The sequence below is a fragment of the Stenella coeruleoalba genome (genome assembly GCF_951394435.1).
Source record: "Stenella coeruleoalba genome assembly, chromosome: 8".
NCBI classification, from domain to species: Eukaryota; Metazoa; Chordata; class Mammalia; order Artiodactyla; family Delphinidae; genus Stenella; species Stenella coeruleoalba.
The window spans coordinates 86754193-86776302 of NC_137154.1; the positions used below are offsets into that span (position 1 = coordinate 86754193).

Consider the following 22110-nt stretch of genomic DNA (forward strand, 5'->3'; position numbering starts at 1 on the left):
ACTTTTCTAAGTGGGAAACACAAGAGAAGAAAAGGACCTACAAAAACAAACCCAAAACAACTAAGAAAATGGTCATAGGAACATACATATCAATAATTACCTTAAATGCAAATGGACCAAATGCTCCAACCAGAAGAAACAGGCTCGCTGAATGGATACAAAAACATGACCCATATATATGCTGTCTACAAGAGACCCATTTCAGACCTAGGGACACATACAGACTGAAGGTGAGGGGATGGAAAAAGGTATTCCATGCAAATGGAAATCAAAAGAAAGCTGGAATAGCAATACTCATATCAGATAAAATAGACTTTAAAATAAAGAATGTTACAAGAGATAAGGAAGGAAACTTACATAATGATCAAGGAATCGATCCAAGAAGAAGATATAACAATTATAAATATATAGGCACCCAACAAAGGAGCACCTGAACACATAAGGCAAACACTAACAGCTATAAAAAAGGAAATCGACAGTAATACAATAATAGTGGGGATCTTTGACACCTCACTTTCACCAATGGACAGATCATCCAGACAGAAAATTAATAAGGAAACACAAGCTTTAAATGACACAACAGACCAGATAGATTTAATTGATATTTATAGGACATTCTAACCGAAAACAGCAGATTACACTTTCTTCTCAAGTGCACACCGAGCATTCTCCAGGATAGATCACATCTTGGGTCACAAATAAAGCCTCAGTGAATTACAGAAAACTGAAATCATATCAAGCATCTTTTCCGACCATGCTGAAATTAGAAATAAATTACAGGGAAAAAACACAAACCATGGAGGCTAAACAACACATTACTAAATAACCAAGAGATCACTGAAGAAATCAAAGAGAAAATCAAAAAATACCTAGAGACAAATGACAAGAAAAACACGATGAACCAAAACCTATGGGATGCAGCAAAAGCAGTTCTAAGAGGGAAGTGTATAGCAATACAATCCTATCTCAAGAAACAAGAAAAATCTCAAATAAACAATCTAACCTTACACCTAAAGGAAGTAGAGAAAGAAAAACAAAATCCAAGGTTAGTAGAAGGAAAGAAATCATAACCAGAGCAGAAATAAATGAAATAGAAAAAAGTAAACAATAGCAATGATCAATAAAACTAAAAGCTGGTTCTTTGAAAAGATAAACAAAATTGATAAACCTGTAGCCACTCACCAAGAAAAAGAGGGAGAGGACTCAAATCAAGAAACTTAGAAGTGAAAAAGGAGAAGTTACAATGGACACTGCAGAAATACAAAGCATCCTAAGAGACTACTACACGCAACTCTAGGCCAATAAAATGGACAACCTGGAAGAAATGGACAAGTTCTTAGAAAGGTATAATCTTCCAAGACTAAACCAGGAAGAAACAGAAAATATGAACAGAACAATCACAAGTAATGAAATTGAAACTGTGATTAAAAATCTTCAAACAAACAAAAGTCCAGGACTGGATGGCTTCACAGGTGAATTTTATCAAACATTCAGAGAAGAGTTAACACCTATCCTTCTCAAACTCTTCCAAAAAAGTGCAGAGGAAGGAACACTCCTAAACTCATTCTACGAGGCCATCATCACCCTGATACCAAAACCAGACAAAGATATCACACAAAAAAGAAAATTACAGACCAATATCACTGATGTATGTATATGCAAAAATCCTCAACAAAATACTAGCAAACAGAATCCAGCAACACATTAAAAGGATCATACACCATTATCAAGTGGGATTTATCCCAGGGATGCAAGGATTCTTCAATATATGCAAATAAAACAATGTGATAAGCCATATTAACAAACTGAAGAATAAAAAACATATGATCATCTCAATAGATGCAGAAAAAGCTTTTGACAAAATTCAACACCCATTTATGATAAAAACTCTCCAGAAAGTGGGCATAGAGGGAACCTCCCTCAAATAATAAAGGCCATATATAACAAACCCACAGCAAACATCATTCTCAATGGTGAAAACCTGAAAGCATTTCCTCTAAGATCAGAAACAAGACAAGGATGTCCTCTCTCACCACTCTACTTCAACATGGTTTTGGAAGTCCTAGCCACGGCAATCAGAGAAGAGAAAGAAATAAAAGGAATACAAATTGGAAAAGAAGAAGTAAAACTGTCACTGTTTGCAGATGACATACTATACATATAGAATGCTAAGATGACACCAGAAAACTACTAGAGGTAATCAATGAATTTGGTAAAGTTGCAGGATACAAAATTAATACACAGAAATCTCTTGCATTCCTATACACTAGCAACGAAAGATCAGAAACAGAAATTAAGGAAACAATCCCATTCACCATTGCAACAAAAAGAATAAAATACCTAGGAAAAAACCTACCTAAGGAGGCAAAAGACCTGTACTTAGAAAACTATAAGACACTGATGAAAGAAATCAAAGATGACACAAACAGATGGAGAGAAATACCATGCTCTTAGACTGGAAGAATCAATATTGTGAAAATGACTATACTACCCAAACCAATCTACAGATTCAATGCAATCCCTATCAAATTACCAATGGCATTTTTTACAGAACTAGAACAAAAAATCTTAAAATTTGTATGGAGACACAAAAGACCCTGAATAGCCAAAACAATCTTGAGGGAAAAAAATGGAGCTGGAGGAATCAGACACCCTGACTTTAGACTATACTACAAAGCTACAGTAATCAAGACAATATGGTACTGGCATAAAAACAGAAATATACATCAATGGAACAGGATAGAAAGCCTAGAGATAAACCCATGCACCTGTGGCCAACTAATCTATGACGAAGGAGGCAAGGATATACAATGGAGAAAAGACAGTCTCTTCAATAAATGGTGCTGGGAAAACTGGACAACTACATGTAAAAGAATGAAAATAGAACATTCCCTAACACCATACACAAAAATAAACTCAAAATGGATTAAAGACTTAAATGTGAGGCCAAACAATATAAAACTCTTAGAGGAAAACATAGGAAGAACACTCTTTGACATAAATCACAGCAAGATCTTTTTTGACCCACCTCCTAGAGTAATGCAAATTCAAACAGAAGTAAACAAATGGGGCCTAATTAAACTTAAAAGCTTTTGCACAGCAGAGGAAACTATAAACAAGGTGAAAAGACAACCCTCAGAATAGGAGAAAATATTTGCAAATGAATCAACAGACAAAGGATTAATCTCCAAAATATATAAACAGCTCATGTAGCTAAATATAAAAAAAAAAAACAACCCAATCAAAAAAATGGGCAGAAGACCTAAACAGACATTTCTCCAAAGAAGACATACAGATGGCCAAGAGGCACATGAAAAGCTGCTCAACATCACTAATCATTAGAGAAATGCAAATCAAAACTACAATGAGGTATCACCTCACACCAGTTAGAATGGGTATCATCAGAAAATATAGAAACAACAAATGCTGGAGAGAGTGTGGAGAAAAGGGAACCGTCTTGCACTGTTGATGGGAATGTAAATTGATACAGCCACTATGGAGAACAGTATGGAGGTTCCTTAAAAAACTAAAAATAGAACTACCATATGACTCAGCAATCCTACTACTGGGCATATACCCAGAGAAAACCATAATTCAAAAAGACACATGCACCCCAATGTTCACTTCAGCACTCTTTACAATAGCCAGGTCATGGAAGCAACCTAAATGCCCATCAACAGAGCAATGTATAAGGAAGATGTGGTACATATATACAGTGGACTATTACTCAGCCATAAAAAGGAACAAAATTGGGTCATTTGTAGAGACGTGGATGGACCTATAGAGTGTCATACAGAGTGAAGTAAGTCAGAAAGAGAAAAACAAATATCATATATTAACGCATATGTGGAATCCAGAAAAACGGTACAGATGAACCAGTTTGCAAGGCAGAAATAGAGACACAGATGTAGAGAACAAACATATGGACATGAAGGGGGACCCAGGGTGTGGTGGTGGTGGTGGTTGGAGGAATTGGGAGATTGGGATTGACATATATACACTAATATGTATAAGATAGATAACTAATAAGAACCTGCTGCATAGAAAAATAAAATAAAATAAAGAGTCTTAAAAAATATTTATTACTAAGGCTCATTGTAAAAGTGAGTCAACTTTTAGGTACAGTTTTAGAGGTAGTGTTGCTTGATCTTAAATTACAAAAGAAAATAAACTAAAATTCAGAATGATTCTTGGAAATGTCTATGTTTATAAGTGGTAATCAATTAGTGATTATCATCACAAGTACTAGATTGGATCTTGATAACCTAAAAGCCTAGCACGTGGTCACTGCTCATTCCAAATACCATCTCTTCCATGAAAATTTTCTCTCAATTGAATCCTTGATTGGTATCTCATATATCTGGCACTTACATCCTACCTCGTACCTCTTAAATATCTTCATATGACATATATTGAGTATATGATCACCATATAATAAATTAGTTATTTGTAGTAGTGATAAGGGTTGCCTTTGCTGGGTGGTTGCCACGCACCAGGCATTGGAGATAGATGTGGTCCCTAGCCTCAAGGAGCTAGCAATGTGATAGGGGAATCAGACAGTAAACACAGTGATAAACCAGTGAGGCAAGTGCAATAAAAAAATGTAGCATATTGAGGGCACAGGGAGGAACATAAATAGGAGGTCCTATCTGAGACTGAATTGGTTAGGAAAGTTTCTTGGAGGAATTGAAGTCTTAAAGGATGGACAGAACAATGAAGGCTGAAGGGCATTCTCTACAGAAAGAAGAGCATGCCAAACATAATATGCATGGTGTGCTTCAGGAACTGTGGAAGTTCAGAAATGCTGGAGTGACGAAGGCCTGAAGAAGAGCAGAAGCGGACGAGGAAGGGGCCATATTAGATATGTTTTTCCTAGCACATTTAGCCTTTATCTGAAAGCACTAAAAGATTTTAAGCGGGACACTGTGTTTTGCAATATGTTGAAGAGACTAGAGGAGGACAAGCTTAGAGGAAGGGAGATCTTTAGGAATTTATTTCAGTAATCTAAGTCAAGAAGTGTCATGGACCTGAGCTGGCAGTGAGAAAAGAATAGAAAATATAGGAAAAAACATATTCAAGAGATATTAAAAATAAAGATTGTTAAAATTTGCAAATTGATTAGCTGTGGGGGTGGGTAGATGGCGATAGAATTGACTAAGAAAAGGAATACAGATGTACTGCCCAGCCTTTATTTACTTACTTATTTTTAATTTATTTTTCATTCAACAAATGCCTGGTGAGCCTCTATATGTGTTGGTTTGGCATCGTGCTAAATGGTGAACTTATGAGATAAACAATTTAGATTTATCCTCTTCCTAACCTTTATGGAATCATGAGTCTAGTTCTACTGTCAGCTATCTGCTTGACATCACCCATCATTGTTGCTCTGTTCAATCTGTAACAGAGGTTGAAAACCATAGCCCACAGTCATGTTTTATTTGGCCCACAAAGAGGTTTCAAAAACATGATTTTGATTGTTCAGTTCACCACATTCCCTCTCTTGCTAATTCATTACTGTTTTCTGCACCTCCCAGGGACCTGAAAGCATTTAAGTTGGTGATTCTTGTCCTAGTGTTACTCTTTTTTTAAATAAAAAAAGCTTAATTTTAAGTTATTTTTTTTAATTATGGTAAAATACACATAAAATTTTATCATTTTAACCATTTTAAAATGCATAATTCAGTGGCATTTAGTATATTCACAATGTTGTACAACTATCATGACGACCTAGTTCCTGAATACTTTCATCATCCCAAAGGAAAAGATGTACTTATTAAACAGTCACTCCACACTCCACACTCCATCCAGTCTCTGGCAACTAGTAACCTCTTCCTGTTTCTATGGATTTGCCTATTCTGAATATTTTATACCATATAATATGTGGCCTTTCATGTCTGGTTTCTTTCACTTAGCATAATGTTTTCAAGGTTCATCAATATTGTAGTATGAATTAGTACTTCATTCCTTTTTATTGATGAATAATATTCCATTGTATGAATATACCACATTTGTTTATCCATTCATTAGTTGATGGACATTTGGGCTGTTTCCACTTTATGGCTATAGTGAATAGTGCTATTATAAAACTTCATGTGCATATTTTTGATTGAACATCTGTTGTTTTTCTTTTGAGTATATACCCAGGAGTGGAATTGTTGGATCATATGGTAATTCTATGTTTAAGTTATTGAGGAACCACCGAACAGTTTTCCACAGTGGCTGTATTATTTTACAATCCCACCAGCAATGTATAAAGATCCTATTGTTACTTTTGATTCCTCCTTCTTTTGTTCCCCACATATAATCACATCTTATATTTAAGGGCATTCTAACTAAAAAAGATAATCTCCTTAGTCTAGATCCTCATAAACTCTCCTATAGTTTGTAATAAATTCCTTAACTGGATTTGCTACTTCCTTGCTCTCACTTCTTCAATCTATACTACTTACTTCCTTCTTCTATCATATTAATCTTCCTGATGTATATTATCAATGCATGCCATGTACACTGTCTAAAGAGTAAGCCCAACTCATTAACCTAGCATTCAAGTTCCAGCATCTATTGTACCCTACCTGGTTATGATGCTATATCAGGTTAGAAATCTCTATATTGCCTGTGTAAAGGTAACCCTGGTGAGTCTTAGAGAATAAATTTGTCCAGAAGTAATTTAGAACAAAAAGAAATAACTACTGAAATGAAGCTACAAAATCCACTACCAAGGAAATTCCCTGGTGGTTCAGTGGTTAGGACTCTGCACTTGCACTGCTGGGGGCACAGGTTTGATCCCTGGTCATGGAACTAAGAGCCCACAAGCTGTGTGACCAGAAACACAAAACAAAACACTACCAACATAAAAATTCTATCTTATTCAACAATACCAATCTGTCCATTAAATATTCATGACTATCTCAAACATCCCAGACATTAAAAGCACATTTTCAGGAAATCTAGTCTAAACCAAGTATCTGTCTTACTGATGGGATAAAACATGAAAAAGTACTATTACATTTCAATAGTCATCATCTAGGTAAAATCACATCCAAATTACCAAAAAAAAATTGTATATGATGTGGCTGTACACAATATGTGCTATTATTTCCACTTCCAAATTAACATCGACGATTAAATGACACATCACATAGTTCATATTATACACTCTGAATTCTGACTTGCTATTAAAACAGAATTTAGTGATAGTGATAATACCAGGATCAAAATGAACTAAGCTAGGATAAGGGCTTATAGGATACATCAATGAATGGTTGGATAAACAAAGTGAGTGAGGCTAAGAAATATACAAAGAAGAACTTTTAAATTATCATCAAAATTAGAACAGGCAGCATAAGTGATATAGTGAGAACAACAATTTTATATCAATGATGCTAATATTTAAAGAGCAAGGAAAACGTAAACATTAAATAAGCAAACACAGAATAGCTATATGGAGGGGAAGAGTGAAACACAGAGGACACTACCATAAGTCCCCTACATATGAACCTTCAAGTTGCAAACTTTCAAAGACACAAAAGTGTATTCGCATGTCCAATCACGTAAGTTAATTCACATGTCTGGCGCATACTGTCACATGTGAAGTGGTTGTGCTTTTGTGTACTTTGTACAGTACTGGATAGAGTACGGCATCTTTATTTCAAGCCCAGGATGTCCGGAAGCAAGCATAAAAGCAGTGGTGATGTAGGTGGTACTGCTAATAAGCGCCAAGTGATAACAATGGAAACAAAAGTGAAAACAGTTGAGAAAGTGGAGTGAGGTGAAAAGATGGTAGATGTCATTCATTCTTATAACATGCATCGTTCAACCACTGGCATGATTCTACAGAACAAGGACAAGATCGTGGAACATGTGAAGTCTGCTTTGCTGATGATGTCGACAATAATATCGAAGAAGCATGGAAAAGTCATGGAGGAAATGGAGAAACTTCTCAGTGTGCGGATGCAGGATCAACATCAGTGTCGAGTCCCACTCAACTTAATGCTGATTCAAAAGAAAGCTAAAAGTCTTTATTAAGACTTGAAGAAGAAACATGGCAAAGAATCGGATGGTACATATTTTAATGCCAGCCATGGCTGGTTTCATCAGTTCAAGGCTAGAGCCAAACTGCAAAATGTAAAAGTAAGTGACGAGGCAGCAAGTGCAGATATGGTAGCTGTCCCCAAATTTCCTGAAACGCTTCGAGAAATTATTGATGAAGGCATGTATTTACGACCTAGTTTTTAATGTGGATGAGACAGGACTGTACTGGAAGAGGATGCCACACCAAAGTTACATCAGTAAGGAGAAAAAGTTGATGCCAGGCTATAAAGCAGCAAAGGATAGGCTAACTCTGTTGTTTGGTGGCAATGCTTCCAGCGATATGAAGCTGAAGCCTCTCTTAGTTTATCATTCATGGAACCCAAGAACCCTTAAAAACATAGGCAAGACTCTCTTCCTGTTGTGTGGAAGAGTACCCCAAAGCCTGGGTTACACAGGCCATTTTCCAGGACTGGTTTCTCCACCACTTTATCCCTGAGGTAGAGAAATACTGCTTGGAGAAGGACATCCCATTCAACATTCTTTTGCTGCTCGACAATGCTCCGGGCCACCCCCCATTCATGGGCGACTTTCAACCCAACGTCAAAGTAGTACATCTGCCACCAAATACTATGTCGCTCATCCAACCTATGGACCAGGGAGTTATAGCAACTTTCAAGAAATATTTATGTCACACTTTTCGTCAGGCACTAAAGGCAAGTGACGAGTCAGGAATAATCTTGCAACAATTTTGGAAACACTGTGACATCTATAAGGCCATAAAAAACACTGACTTTGCTTGGCGTGAGGTTACGGCCATCACCATGAATGGGGTTTGGAAGAACCTTTGCCAGCAGTTTGTTCATGATTTTCGTGGATTTGAGAAGGTGGATGAGGAGTCCAAAGAAGTCTTCACTAACTTAGTGACCGACCCTCAGTGAGAAGCTGGAGCTAGATCTGCAAGAGGACAACTTCACTGAACTCCTTGCTGTGTAACACAAGGAGCTTACTAATGAAGACTTGATGGAATTGGAGGCCCAGAGAAAGGATGAAGAGAGACATGAGGAAGAAGAAGTAACTGAAGAACCGAAGAGATTCATGACACAGGAAATGGCAAGGGGATTTTCTTTATTTAAGGAGGCACTATTAGTTTTTGAAGCACAGGACCTGAACGTAGAACAGTACACAAAGGCTGCAGCAGCTGTTCAGAACACAATCCAGTGCTACTGTATCATCTATGATATGATGAGAAAAAAAGAGCTACTACCCAGACATCACTGGATCGTTTTTTCAAGACGGTAGATAGAACTGAATCCAGCAAGGAACCAAAACCTGTGCCATCAATGTCAGGCATGAGTGAAACTGCAGCTTGCACTCTGTCTCCTATTGCTGATGATCCTTCAGCTCTAACATCTCCCACCTCCTCTCCCTCCTCCAGTCAGTAACTCTTCTTGCCTGTTCACTCCATACCAGCCCCTGGATGCCAGTTGTTGTACTATACTACTGTACTTTTCAAGGTACTGTACTGTAAGATTAAAAGTATTTTCTTTATTTTTTGCGTTTGTTTTTTATGTACTGTTTGTGTGAAAAGTATTATAAACCTATTACAGTACCGTCATGTATAGCAGATTGTGTTAGCTGGGTACTTAGGCTAACTTTGTTGGACTTATGTACAAATTGGACTTATAAACACGCTGTCGGAATGGAACTTGTTCGTATGTGGGGGACTTACTGTAATGAACAGTTACAGTAACAGAGCAAGATCCATACACAAAGGGATATTATCTCCGAAGAAGTGAGTAAACTACATAACTTCTTCATAGCCCCGACACAGAAGTTGCTCAACAACATCTGTTAGGAATTCACTTAGTACAAAACACTTGTCGAGACATTGTAAGAAAGGAGAGAACAAGGTCTTATGAGCACTGTCTCTGAGAACTTAAAAAAATACATACAAATTATATACAATAAGGTAATTCACTTAGAGAAAAACCTGAGCTTTAGAACTTGAAACGTTCCAGTGAAAATGACACCTCCTCAAGAAGAATAGCTCTATTTCATTATGAAAGAATGAGTAGGAACAGACAGATTCCAACTAAGCATGGAGAAGCCTCCAAACCAATTTAGTCACTTGTGCAGCTTGTTGACTTAAAAATATTGTTTATCTTAATTATCAACTAAGTAAAATTGGTTTGGTTCATCTTCTTGAATCAGATAAGGATGCCAAATATATTTAACCTACTCAAGGAAACTTATGTATAGTGATTACAATGTGATATGGTTATATGTTAGTTTGTTTACTGATTCAACAGTGAACCAAGTCACCAATATGCCAACTTGGTACTCCTGTAGTTTGAGTAGTTTGGTTCAGGTAATAATTATATAATGGTATACTGGAAGGAACAAAAGGAGCATACCTGATTAAAGGTAGTTCTATCTATAGTTTCTGGATCTGCTGAAGTTAAAAAATATTATTTCATAACTTCTAATTAAGAAATTAAGAAATATACTTATGAATTATAAAGCCCTCAAGGCCGTATACTCAAGGTAGTGACTTAAGTTATCCACTACCTACAGCACTTAAAACAAAATGTCAATATTAAAGCTGATGCATAAATGAGTTGACTCAATTAGTTGATTCATAAGTAATAGAGAAGACTTAGCATTGATGGGAAACTTTATAGCTGACCCTTGAACAACATGGGTTTGAACCGTGGTGGTCCACTAATACACTGATTTTTCTCAATAGTAAACACTACAGTACTACACGACCCATGCTTGAATCCTTTAATGCAGAGGAACCACCAATATGGAGGGCCAACCATAAATTATATGTAGATTTTCAACTGCATGGAAGGTCAGTGCCCTTTAAGCCCCCTACCTTGTTCAAGGCTCAACTGTGCAATTTTACCAAACTACCTACATAATACATTTCAGAGCAAGGAAGAACAACATAATACTTACTTTAAGACATTAAAAAAATAATAATCATAGCGATGAGTTGGTTGAAGTCTCAAAAAACTCAGAGGCTTTGAAATACATTCTTAAGCACCTTCTTGGTTTTGATAAATTTACTTCAATTTAAATCATTTGGGAAATAAAAGAGAAAATAAACTTTTTAGTGGATGATAAATATAAAGTTGAATATTAAAGGAGTATTTTAATCCAATGTGTTGTCTTCCTATATTGAGATGGAGAAACTATTTGAAGAAGTTTAACTTTTACTTTTTAAATCCCAGTCATAATCCATATTTACAAATAATTTGCTCAGTCACTTACCTACAAATGATTGCCAACAATGCATTAAGCACTATTCAAGGCACTAGGGATATAGCAGTCAATGAAGTAGCCAGGGGCCATGCAAAGAATTTCATCTTTTTTATTCTGAGTGAGATAAGAAGAGGTGGTGGTGGTTTGGACAGAGAAGTGACAGGATCTATATGGTGAACAGAATGGAAGGAGGCAAAATTGAAGCATGTAATAAATACTTGCTTAAAGAAAATTTTAAGGAAAATCACAGTACTGAGTTGACTAAAATTCCTTAAGTAAAAGCTTTTTGAAATATACTAAGGAGAGAAATAATGGTGGTTTGGTAGCTGTGGAGGTGGTAAGAAATAGTTCTATTCTGGATATATTTCAAGGTAGAACTTAATAGGATTTGATGATAGACTGATTTCTGGCATGAGTAATGGGGGTAGGGGTGGAGATAAGAAAATCTGTTTTAGACATACAAATTTCAAATAACAATTAGACATAAAATGGAGATGTTAAAGCTATGAATGAGATTGGGTCATGTAGGGAGTTAGTATAGAGAACAGGTTCAAACACTGTGCCCCGGGACACCTCAACATTTAGAAGTTGGGAAAGGAGAAACCTAGCTGTCAGTAAATAGAGCTAAGAAGCCCTGGGAAGAATGGAGAGATAGGGGTTATCCAAAATCACAAAGGTCAAGGAAGATGATTTGACCATTGGGCTTGGCATTACGGCAGTCGCCAGTGACCCTGTAAAGAAGAATTCTGGTGGGTATTAATGAAGAAATGATTCCAATTTGGTTTACATCAAATTTTAGGTAATTGATGATTCTGCAAGAATCATCATATAACTTGTCTAAAACCATATACAATTTTTGGGAAAAAACTGTTAAAAAGATACCAAATAAAATTGGAAACATATCCAAAGAAGTGCTAATAAAATGGTCTTAGCCATTATTTGGCAGAGGTATTACAAAGTTCTAACAGTATTCTCTCACTATAACAGATAAAAACTAGACTGAGTAGAACATAAAAGCTATCGTAATTAGAGCAGATATTTTCATATATTCCAGAAAATTCTCCCCACAGTGCTAATAAAGTACCTTCCCTCTGAGGATGCAAAGTATGTTTTCTTATGCTAAGCAGCAGTATTTTTTATCAAACACTGGCAGCTTTTCATAAAATGAATGTTGAAGTCAAGAATCAGTTAATATGTTATAGGGAAAAGATGTCGGAACACTTTCTTTGACAGCCAGTCTATTTCAGTTTTCAAAAAGAGTATGTTTTAAATAGAAAATATGAACAGACCAATCACAAGCACTGAAATTGACACTGTGATTAAAGATCTTCCAACAAACAGAAGCCCAGGACCAGATGGCTTCACAGGCGAATTCTATCAAATGTTTAGAGAAGAGCTAACACCTATCCTTCTCAAACTCTTCCAAAATATAGCAGAGGGAGGAACACTCCCAAATTCCTTCTACGAGGCGACCATCACCTTGATACCAAAACCAGACAAGGATGTCACAAAGAAACAAAACTACAGGCCAATATCACTGATGAACATAGATGCAAAAATCCTCAACAAAATACTAGCAAACAGAATCCAACAGCACATTAAAAGGATCATACCCCATGATCAAATGGGGTTTATTCCAGGAATGCAAGGATTCTTCAATATACCGAAATCTAACAATGTGACACACCATATTAACAAACTGAAGGAGAAAAAACATGTGATCTTCTCAATAGATGCAGAGAAAGCTTTTGACAAAATTCAACACCCATTTATGATAAAAACCCTGCAGAAAGTAGGCATAGAGGGAACTTTCCTCAACATAATAAAGGCCATATATGACAAGCCCACAGCCAACATCATCCTCAATGGTGAAAAACTGAAAGCATTTCCACTAAGATCAGGAACAAGACAAGGTTGCCCACTCTCACCACTGTTATTCAACATAGTTTTGGAAACCTTAGCCACAGCAATCAGAGATGAAAAGGAAATAAAAGGAATCCAAATCGGAAAAGAAGAAGTAAAGCTGTCACTGTTTGCAGATGACATGATACTATACATAGAGAATCCTAAAGATGCTACCAGAAAACTACTAGAGCTAATCAATGAATTTGGTAAAGTAGCAGGATACAAAATTAATGCACAGAAATCTCTGGCATTCATATATACTAATGATGAAAAATCGGAAATGGAAATCAAGAAAACACTCCCATTTACCATTGCAACAAAAAGCATAAAATATCTAGGAATAAACCTACCTAAGGAGACAAAAGACCTGTATGCAGAAAATTATAAGACACTGATGAAAGAAATTAAAGATGATACAAATAGATGGAGAGATATACCATGTTCTGGGATTGGAAGAATCAACATTGTGAAAATGACTCTACTACCCAAAGCAATCTATAGATTCAATGCAATCCCTATCAAACTACCACTGGCATTTTTCACAGAACTAGAACAAAAAATTTCACAATTTGTATGGAAACACAAAAGACCCCGAATACCCAAAGCAATCTTGAGAACGAAAAAAGGAGCTGGAGGAATCAGGTTCCCTGACTTCAGACTATACTACAAAGCTACAGTAATCAAGACAGTATGGTACTGGCACAAAAACAGAAAGATAGATCAATGGAACTGGATAGAAAGCCCAGAAATAAACCCACGCACATATGGTCACCTTATCTTTGATAAAGGTGGCAGGAATGTACAGTGGAGAAAGGACAGCCTCTTCAATAAGTGGTGCTGGGAAAACTGGACAGATACATGTAAAAGTATGAGATTAGATCACTCCCTAACACCATACACAAAAATAAGCTCAAAATGGATTAAAGACCTAAATGTAAGGCCAGAAACTATCAAACTCTTAGAGGAAAACATAGGCAGAGCACTCTATGACATAAATCACAGCAAGATCCTTTTTGACCCACCTCCTAGAGAAATGGAAATAAAAAGTAAAATAAACAAATGGGACCTAATGAAACTTCAAAGCTTTTGCACAGCAAAGGAAACCATAAACAAGACCAAAAGACAACCCTCAGATTGGGAGAAAATATTTGCAAATGAAGCAACTGACAAAGGATTAATCTCCAGAATTTACAAGCAGCTCATGCAGCTCAATAACAAAAAAGCAAACAATCCAATCCAAAAATGGGCAGAAGACCTAAATAGACATTTCTCCAAAGAAGATATACAGACTGCCAACAAACACATGAAAGAATGCTCAACATCAGTAATCATTAGAGAAATGCAAATCAAAACTACAATGAGATATCATCTCACACCAGTCAGAATGGCCATCATCAAAAAATCTAGAAACAATAAATGCTGGAGAGGACGTGGAGAAAAGGGAACACTCTTGCACTGCTGGTGGGAATGTGAATTGGTTCAGCCACTATGGAGAACAGTATGGAGATTCCTTAAAAAACTACAAATAGAACTACCATATGACCCAGCAATCCCACTACTGGGCATATACCCTGAGAAAACAAAAATCCAAAAAGAGTCATGTACCAAAATGTTCATTGCAGCTCTATTTACAATAGCCCGGAGATGGAAACAACCTAAGTGCCCATCATCGGATGAATGGATAAAGAAGATGTGGCATATATATACAATGGAATATTACTCAGCCATAAAAAGAAACGAAACTGAGCTATTTGTAATGAGGTGGATAGACCTAGAGTCTGTCATACAGAGTGAAGTCAGTCAGAAAGAAAAAGACAAATACCGTATGCTAACACATATATATGGAATTTAAGAAGAAAAAAAAAGTGTCATGAAGAACCCAGGGGTAAGACAGGAATAAAGACACAGACCTACTGGAGAACGGAGTTGAGGATATGGGGAGGGGGAAGGGTGAGCTGTGACAGGGCGAGAGAGAGTCATAGACATATACACACTAACAAACGTAAGGTAGCTAGCTAGTGGGAAGCAGCCGCATGGCACAGTGCTTTGTGACCGGCTCGGTGCTTTGTGACCGCCTGGAGGGGTGGGATAGGGAGGGTGGGAGGGAGGGAGACGCAAGAGGGAAGAGATATGGGAACATATGTATATGTATAACTGATTCACTTTGTTATAAAGCAGAAACTAACACACCATTGTAAAGCAATTATACCCCAATAAAGATGTTTAAAAAAAAAAAGACTATGAAAAAAAATTTTAAAAGTACATTGTAGGGCTTCCCTGGTGGCACAGTGGTTGAGAGTCCGCCTGCCGATGCAGGGAACACGGGTTCGTGCCCTGGTCCTGGAAGATCCCACATGCCGCGGAGCGGCTAGGCCCGTGAGCCATGGCCGCTGAGCCTGCACGTCCGGAGCCTGTGCTCCACAACGGGAGAGGCCCGCGAACCGCAAAAAAGAAAAAAAAGAAAGTACATTGTACATGAAAGCCTTGAATAAACTACCAAAAAGCCCAACATGCTTTTTGTTCCAATCTCTGTGACTGAACAACCATCCTGTCTACCAAAGTCAGTCATATATGTACATATATATGACTAAATCCTTGATAATAGGATCTAGCAGTTGTTATGGACACCAGTAATTAAGATTCCACACAAAGGAATATGCTCTTAGGTCCCATACCACAACACAAAATGCTTTATAAATAAGTAAATCTCTGCTGTCAATAGCAATATTCTCATTTGTCTCTTTTTGATAAAAGTGCCCCAAATTCACTTTTTGATAAAAGTGCCACAAATTCTGAGCTTTCCAGATAACCTGGTTGTTTGTCTTACTGTGCTAAAATGTACTAATTGTAGGTAGAATAAAAACAATAACACTTAAAAATGCTGCAGTTTGTTTTAGATAGGGCTGACTTAATATACCTCAAGTGCTTCAAGAAAGCCTATGCTGCGATATTTAATCCTGACATTAACTTTTTTTTTTTCAATTTTATTTTTATTTTTGGCTGTGTTGGGTCTTTGTTGCTGTGCGTGGGCTTTCTCTAGTTGTGGTGAGCGGAGGCTACTCTTCATTGGGGTGCGTGGGCTTCTCACTGTGGTGGCTTCTCTTATGGAGCATGGGCTCTGGGCACACGGGCTTCAGTAGTTGCGGCACACGGCTTAGTAGTTGTGGCTTGCGGGCTTCAGAGCGTAGGCTCAGCAGTTGTGGTGCACGGGGCTGAGTTGCTCCGTGGCATGTGGGATCTTCCCAGACCAGGGATCGAACCCACATCCCCTGCACTGGCAGGAGGATTCTTAAGCACTGTGCCACCAGGGAAGTCCCCTGACGTTAACTCTTGAAAGCATGAAAATCTAATACACTTTCCAATTTCAAACAAAAGTTAACCCAAGCCTTAAAATACAAGCTTTATACGGAACATATACAATACATACTGTCAACAAATGTTGTGATACAGATTTTTAAGTTGTTAAGAGAAACAATTTTTATAGTTACTGCTGTATAAGAAACTGTCTAATTTCCAACTATTAATACTTTTAACCTGGGACTGTCATCACTGGTGCAAATACCTGAATGAAATATAACACTCTTTTTACCCTGTAAAACTTTGGCATCTGTCACTGAAACAAAAAACAAACAAAACAAACACAAAAAATCCTTTAAGTTGACCAGGCACCATTGGTTGGCATCTAGATGTATTGAAAGTAGTGAAATTGGATGTAAAAATGATACACTATAAGGCCCCAAGTGGTATGTATCATAGAAAAGAGGTATAACTCAAATGTTAAGGGAATTTAGGAGTCAGAAAGTGTCCTTCAAAACAAGTAGGTGGTGAAGTGGGAAGAAGAGGGTGGACAAGGAGGAAGAGAGGAGATCTGAAAAACCTTCACAGAGGAGTCAGCATTTGATCTGAGTTTTTCAGAGAGTTAGGTTTAGGACAAAAGAGAAAAACTTCAGCATAAAAAGATCAGGTGATTTGCTAAAGGTCACAAAATTACTTATTAAAAGTCAGGCCTGGAACAATGGTTTCCTGATGCAAAAAAGCAAGTAGGCTTTGGATTAGGCATTAAATTTTGGACAGAAGTGGCAGTTTTGCAGTGCTTTTCATCTAGTTTTTCTCATAGTACATGATCTTTGTCTATTTTTTCTGGTTGAAATTGGTCACAATGAAAACACTATTTGCTAAAAGGTCACAGAGAACAGGAAAAATTTTAGTTTATGTTTAAATTACCTACATTACTTGATCCTTCTCCTCTCTAAACAGAAATTATGTGAAACTTAAAAAAAAAATCTGTATCTTGGTATATTAACAGTATCTGACTCATAACAGGTGTCATTATTATTTGTTGACTGAAGTACTACAAATGTGCTACTTAACACTTAAGTATATATTATCCTTCATGTTCTCTACTTATTTTCTACCTGTATGCCATGTTTCCCCAACTGGATGGAGCACCCAGTGAGCACTTTACACTGTATAGCAAGGTAGGATCCATGTCTTATTTCCTCTTTTATATATATATATATATATATATATATATATATATATATATATATATATATATATATATATATGTATATATATACATTTAACATCTTTATTGGAGTATAATTGCCTTACAATGGTGTGTTAGCTTCTGATTCATAACAAAGTGAATCAGTTATACATATACATATGTTCCCATATCTCTTCCCTCTTGCGTCTCCCTCCCTCCCACCCTCCCTATCCCACCCCTCTATGTGGTCACAAAGCACCGAGCTGCTCTTCCTGTGCTATGCGGCTGCTTCCCACTAGCTATCTATTTTACGTTTGGTAGTGTATATATGTCCATGCCACTCTCTCACTTTGTCACAGCTTACCCTTCCCCCTCCCCATATCCTCAACTCCATTCTCTAGTAGGTCTGTGTCTTTATTCCCATCTTAGCCCTAGGTTCTTCATGAACTTATTTTTTTTCCTTAGATTCCTTATATATGTGTTAGCATACAGTATTTGGTTTACTCTTTCTGACTTACTTCACTCTGTAGGACAGACTCTAGGTCTAACCACCTCACTAGAAAGAACTCAATTTCATTTCTTTTTATGGCTGAATAATATTTCATTGTATATATGTGCCACAACTTCTTTATCCGTTCATCTGTTGATGGACACTTAGGTTGCTTACATCTCCTGGCTATTGTAAATTGAGCTGCAATGAACATTGTGGTACATGTCTCTTTTTGAATTATGGTTTTCTCAGGGTATATGCCCAGTAGTGGGATTGCTGGGTCATATGGTAGTTCTTATTGTCGTTTGTTAAGGAACCTCCATACTGTTCTCCATAGTGGCTGTATCAATTTACATTCCCACCAGCAGTGTAAGAGTGTTCCCTTTTCTCCACATCCTCTCCAGCATTTATTGTTTCTAGATTTTTTGATGATGGCCATTCTGACTGGTGTGAGATGATATCTCATTGTAGTTTTGATTTGCATTTCTCTAATGATTACTGATGTTGAGCATTCTTTCATGTGTTTGTTGGCAGTCTGTATATCTCCTTTGGAGAAATGTCTATTTAGGTTTTCTGCCCATTTTTGGATTGGATTGTTTGCTTTTTTGTTATTGAGCTGCATGAGCTGCTTGTAACTTTTGGAGATTAATCCTTTGTCAGTTGCTTCACTTGCAAATATTTTCTCCCATTCTGAGGGTTGTCTTTTGGTCTTGTTTATGGTTTCCTTTGCTGTGCAAAAGCTTTGAAGTTTCATTAGGTCCCATTTGTTTATTTTACTTTTTATTTCCATTTCTCTAGGAGGTGGGTCAAAAAGGATCTTGCTGTGATTTATGTCATAGAGTGCTCTGCCTATGTTTTCTTCTAAGAGTTTGATAGTTTCTCCCTTACATTTAGGTCTTTAATCCATTTTGAGCTTATTTTTGTGTATGGTGCTAGGGAGTGTTCTAATCTCATACTTTTACATGTACCTGTCCAGTTTCCCAGCACCACTTATTGAAGAGGCTGCCTTTTCTCCACTGTATATTCTTGTCTCCTTTATCAAAGATAAGGTGACCATATGTGCATGAGTTTATCTCTGGGCTTTCTATCCTGTTCCATTGATATATATTTGATTTTGTGCCAGTACCATACTGTCTTGATTACTGTAGCTTTGTAGTATAGTCTGATGTCAGGGAGGCTGATTCCTCAAGCTCCTTAATTCGCTCTCAAGATTGCTTTGGCTATACAGGGTCTTTTGTGTTTCCATACAAATTGTGAAAATTTTTGTTCTAGTTCTGTGAAAAATGCCAGTGGTAGTTTGATAGGGATTGCATTGAATCTTTGGGTAGTAGAGTCATTTTCACAATTAGATTCTTCCAATCCAAGAACATGATATATCTCTCCAACCATTTGTATTATCTTTAATTTCTTTCATCAGTGTCTTATAATTTTCTGCATACAGGTCATTGTCTCCTTAGGTAGGTTTATTACTAGATATATTATTCTTCTTGTTGCAATGGTAATGGCAGTGTTTTCTTAATTTCACTTTCAGATATTTCATCTTTAGTGTATAGGAATGCCAGAGATTTCTGTGCATTAATTTTGTATCCTGCTACTTTACCAAATTCATTGATTAGTTCTAGTAGTTTTCTGGTAGCATCTTTGGGATTCTCTATGTATAGTATCATGTCATCTGCAAACAGTGACAGCTTTATTTCTTCTTTTCCAATTTGGATTCCTTTTATTTCTTTTTCTTCTCTGATTTCTGTGGCTAAAACTTCCAAAACTATGTTGAATAAGACTGGTGAGAGTGGGCAACTTGTCTTGTTCCTGATCTTAGTGGAAATGCTTTCAGTTTTTCACCACTGAGGATGATATTGGCTGTGGTTTGTCATATATAGCCTTTATTATGTTGAGGAAAGTTCCCTCTATGCCTACTTTCTGCAGGGTTTTTTATCATAAATGGGTGTTGAATTTTGTTGACAGCTTTCTCTGCATCTATTGAGACGATCACATGTTTTTTCTCCTTCAATTTCTTAATATGGTGTATCACGTTGATTGATTTGAGTATATTGAAGAGTCCTTGCATTCCTGGAATAAACCCCATTTGATCATGGTGTATGATGCTTTTAATGTGCTGTTGGATTCTGTTTGCTAGTATTTTGTTAAGGATATTTGCATCTATGTTCATCAGTGATATTAGCCTGTAATTTTCTTTGTGACATCTTTGTCTGGTTCTGGTATCAGGGTGATGGTGGCCTCGTAGAATGAGTTTGGGAGTATTCCTCCCTCTGCTATATTTTGGAAGATTTTGAGAAGGATAGGTGTTAGCTCTTCTCTAAATATTTGATAGAATTCGCCTGTGAAGCCATCTGGTTCTCGGCTTTTGTTTGTTGGAAGATTTTTAATCACAGTCTCAATTTCAGTGCTTGTGATTGGTCTGTTCATATTTCCTATTTCTCCCTGGTTCAGTCTTGGCAGGTGGTGCATTTTTTAGAATTTGTCCATTTCTTCCAGGTTCTCCATTTTATTGTCATAGAGTTGCTTGTAGTAATCTCTCATGATCTTTTGTATTTTTGCAGTGTCAGTTGTTACTTTTCCTTTTTCATTTCTAATTCTATTGATTTGAGTCTTCTCCCTTTTTTCTTGATGAGTCTGGCTAATGGTTTATCAATTTTCCTTATCTTCTCTAAGAACCAGCTTTTAGTTTTATTGATCTTTGCTCTCGTTTCCTTCATTTCTTTTTCATTTATTTCTGATCTGATCTTTATGATTTCTTTCCTACTGCTAACTTTGGGGTTTTTTTGTTCTTCTTTCTCTAATTGCTTTAGGTGCAAGTCTAGGTTGTTTATTTGAGATGTTTCCTGTTTGTTAAGGTACGATTGTATTGCTATAAACTTCCCTCTTAGAACTGCTTTTGCTGCATCGCATAGGTTTTGGGTCATCGTGTCTCCATTGTCATTTGTTTCTAGGTATTTTTTGATTTCCTCTTTGATTTCTTCAGTGATCACTTCGCTATTAAGTAGTGTATTGTTTAGCCTCCATGTGTTTGTATTTTTTACAGTTCTACTCCTGTAATTGATATCTAGTCTCATAGTGTTGTGGTAGGAAAAGATACTTGATACAATATCAATTTTCTTAAATTTAACAAGGCTTGATTTGTGACCCAAGATATGATCTATCCTGGAGAATGTTCCATGACCACTTGAGATGAATGTGTATTCTGTTGTTTTTGGATGGAATGTCCTATAAATATCAATTAAGTCCATCTTGTTTAATGTATCATTTAAAGCTTGTGTTTCCGTATTTATTTTCACTTTGGATGATCCGTCCATTGCTGAAAGTGGAGTGTTAAAGTCCCCTACTATGAATGTGTTACTGTCAATTTCCCATCTTATGGCTGTTAGTATTTGCCTTATGTATTGAGTTGCTCCTATGTTGGGTGCATAAATATTTACAATTGTTATATCTTCTTCTTGGATCAATCCCTTGATCACTATGTAGTGTCCTTCTTTGTCTGTTGTAATAGTGTTAATTTTAAAGTCTATTTTACCTGACATGACAATTGCTATTCCAGCCTTCTTTTGATTTCCATTTGCATGGAATATCTTTTTCCATCCCCTCACTTTCAGTCTGCATGTGTCTCTAGGTCTGAAGTGGGTTTCTTGTAGACAGCATATATATGTGTCTTGTTTTTGTGTCCATTCAGCCAGTCTGTGTCTTTTGGTGGGAGCATTTAATCCATTTACATTTAAGGTAATTATCGATATGTATGTTCCTATCCCCATTTTCTTAATTGTTTTGGGTTCGTTATTGTAGGTCTTTTCCTTCTCTTGTGTTTCTTGCCTAGAGAAGTTCCTTTAGCATTTGTTGTAAAGCTGGTTTGGTGGTGCTGAACTCTCTCAGCTTTTGCTTGTCTTTAAAGGTTTTAATTTCTCCATCAAATCTG

General features: G+C 36.8%; 1 protein-coding gene across 3 annotated transcripts in view; it reads right to left on the reverse strand.

Moving 5' to 3' along the window:
* ARHGAP20 (Rho GTPase activating protein 20) overlaps positions 1–22110 on the reverse strand; it is a 153204-nt gene that overhangs the window by 76431 nt on the left and 54663 nt on the right. The gene's annotated exons all lie outside the window — the stretch shown is intronic.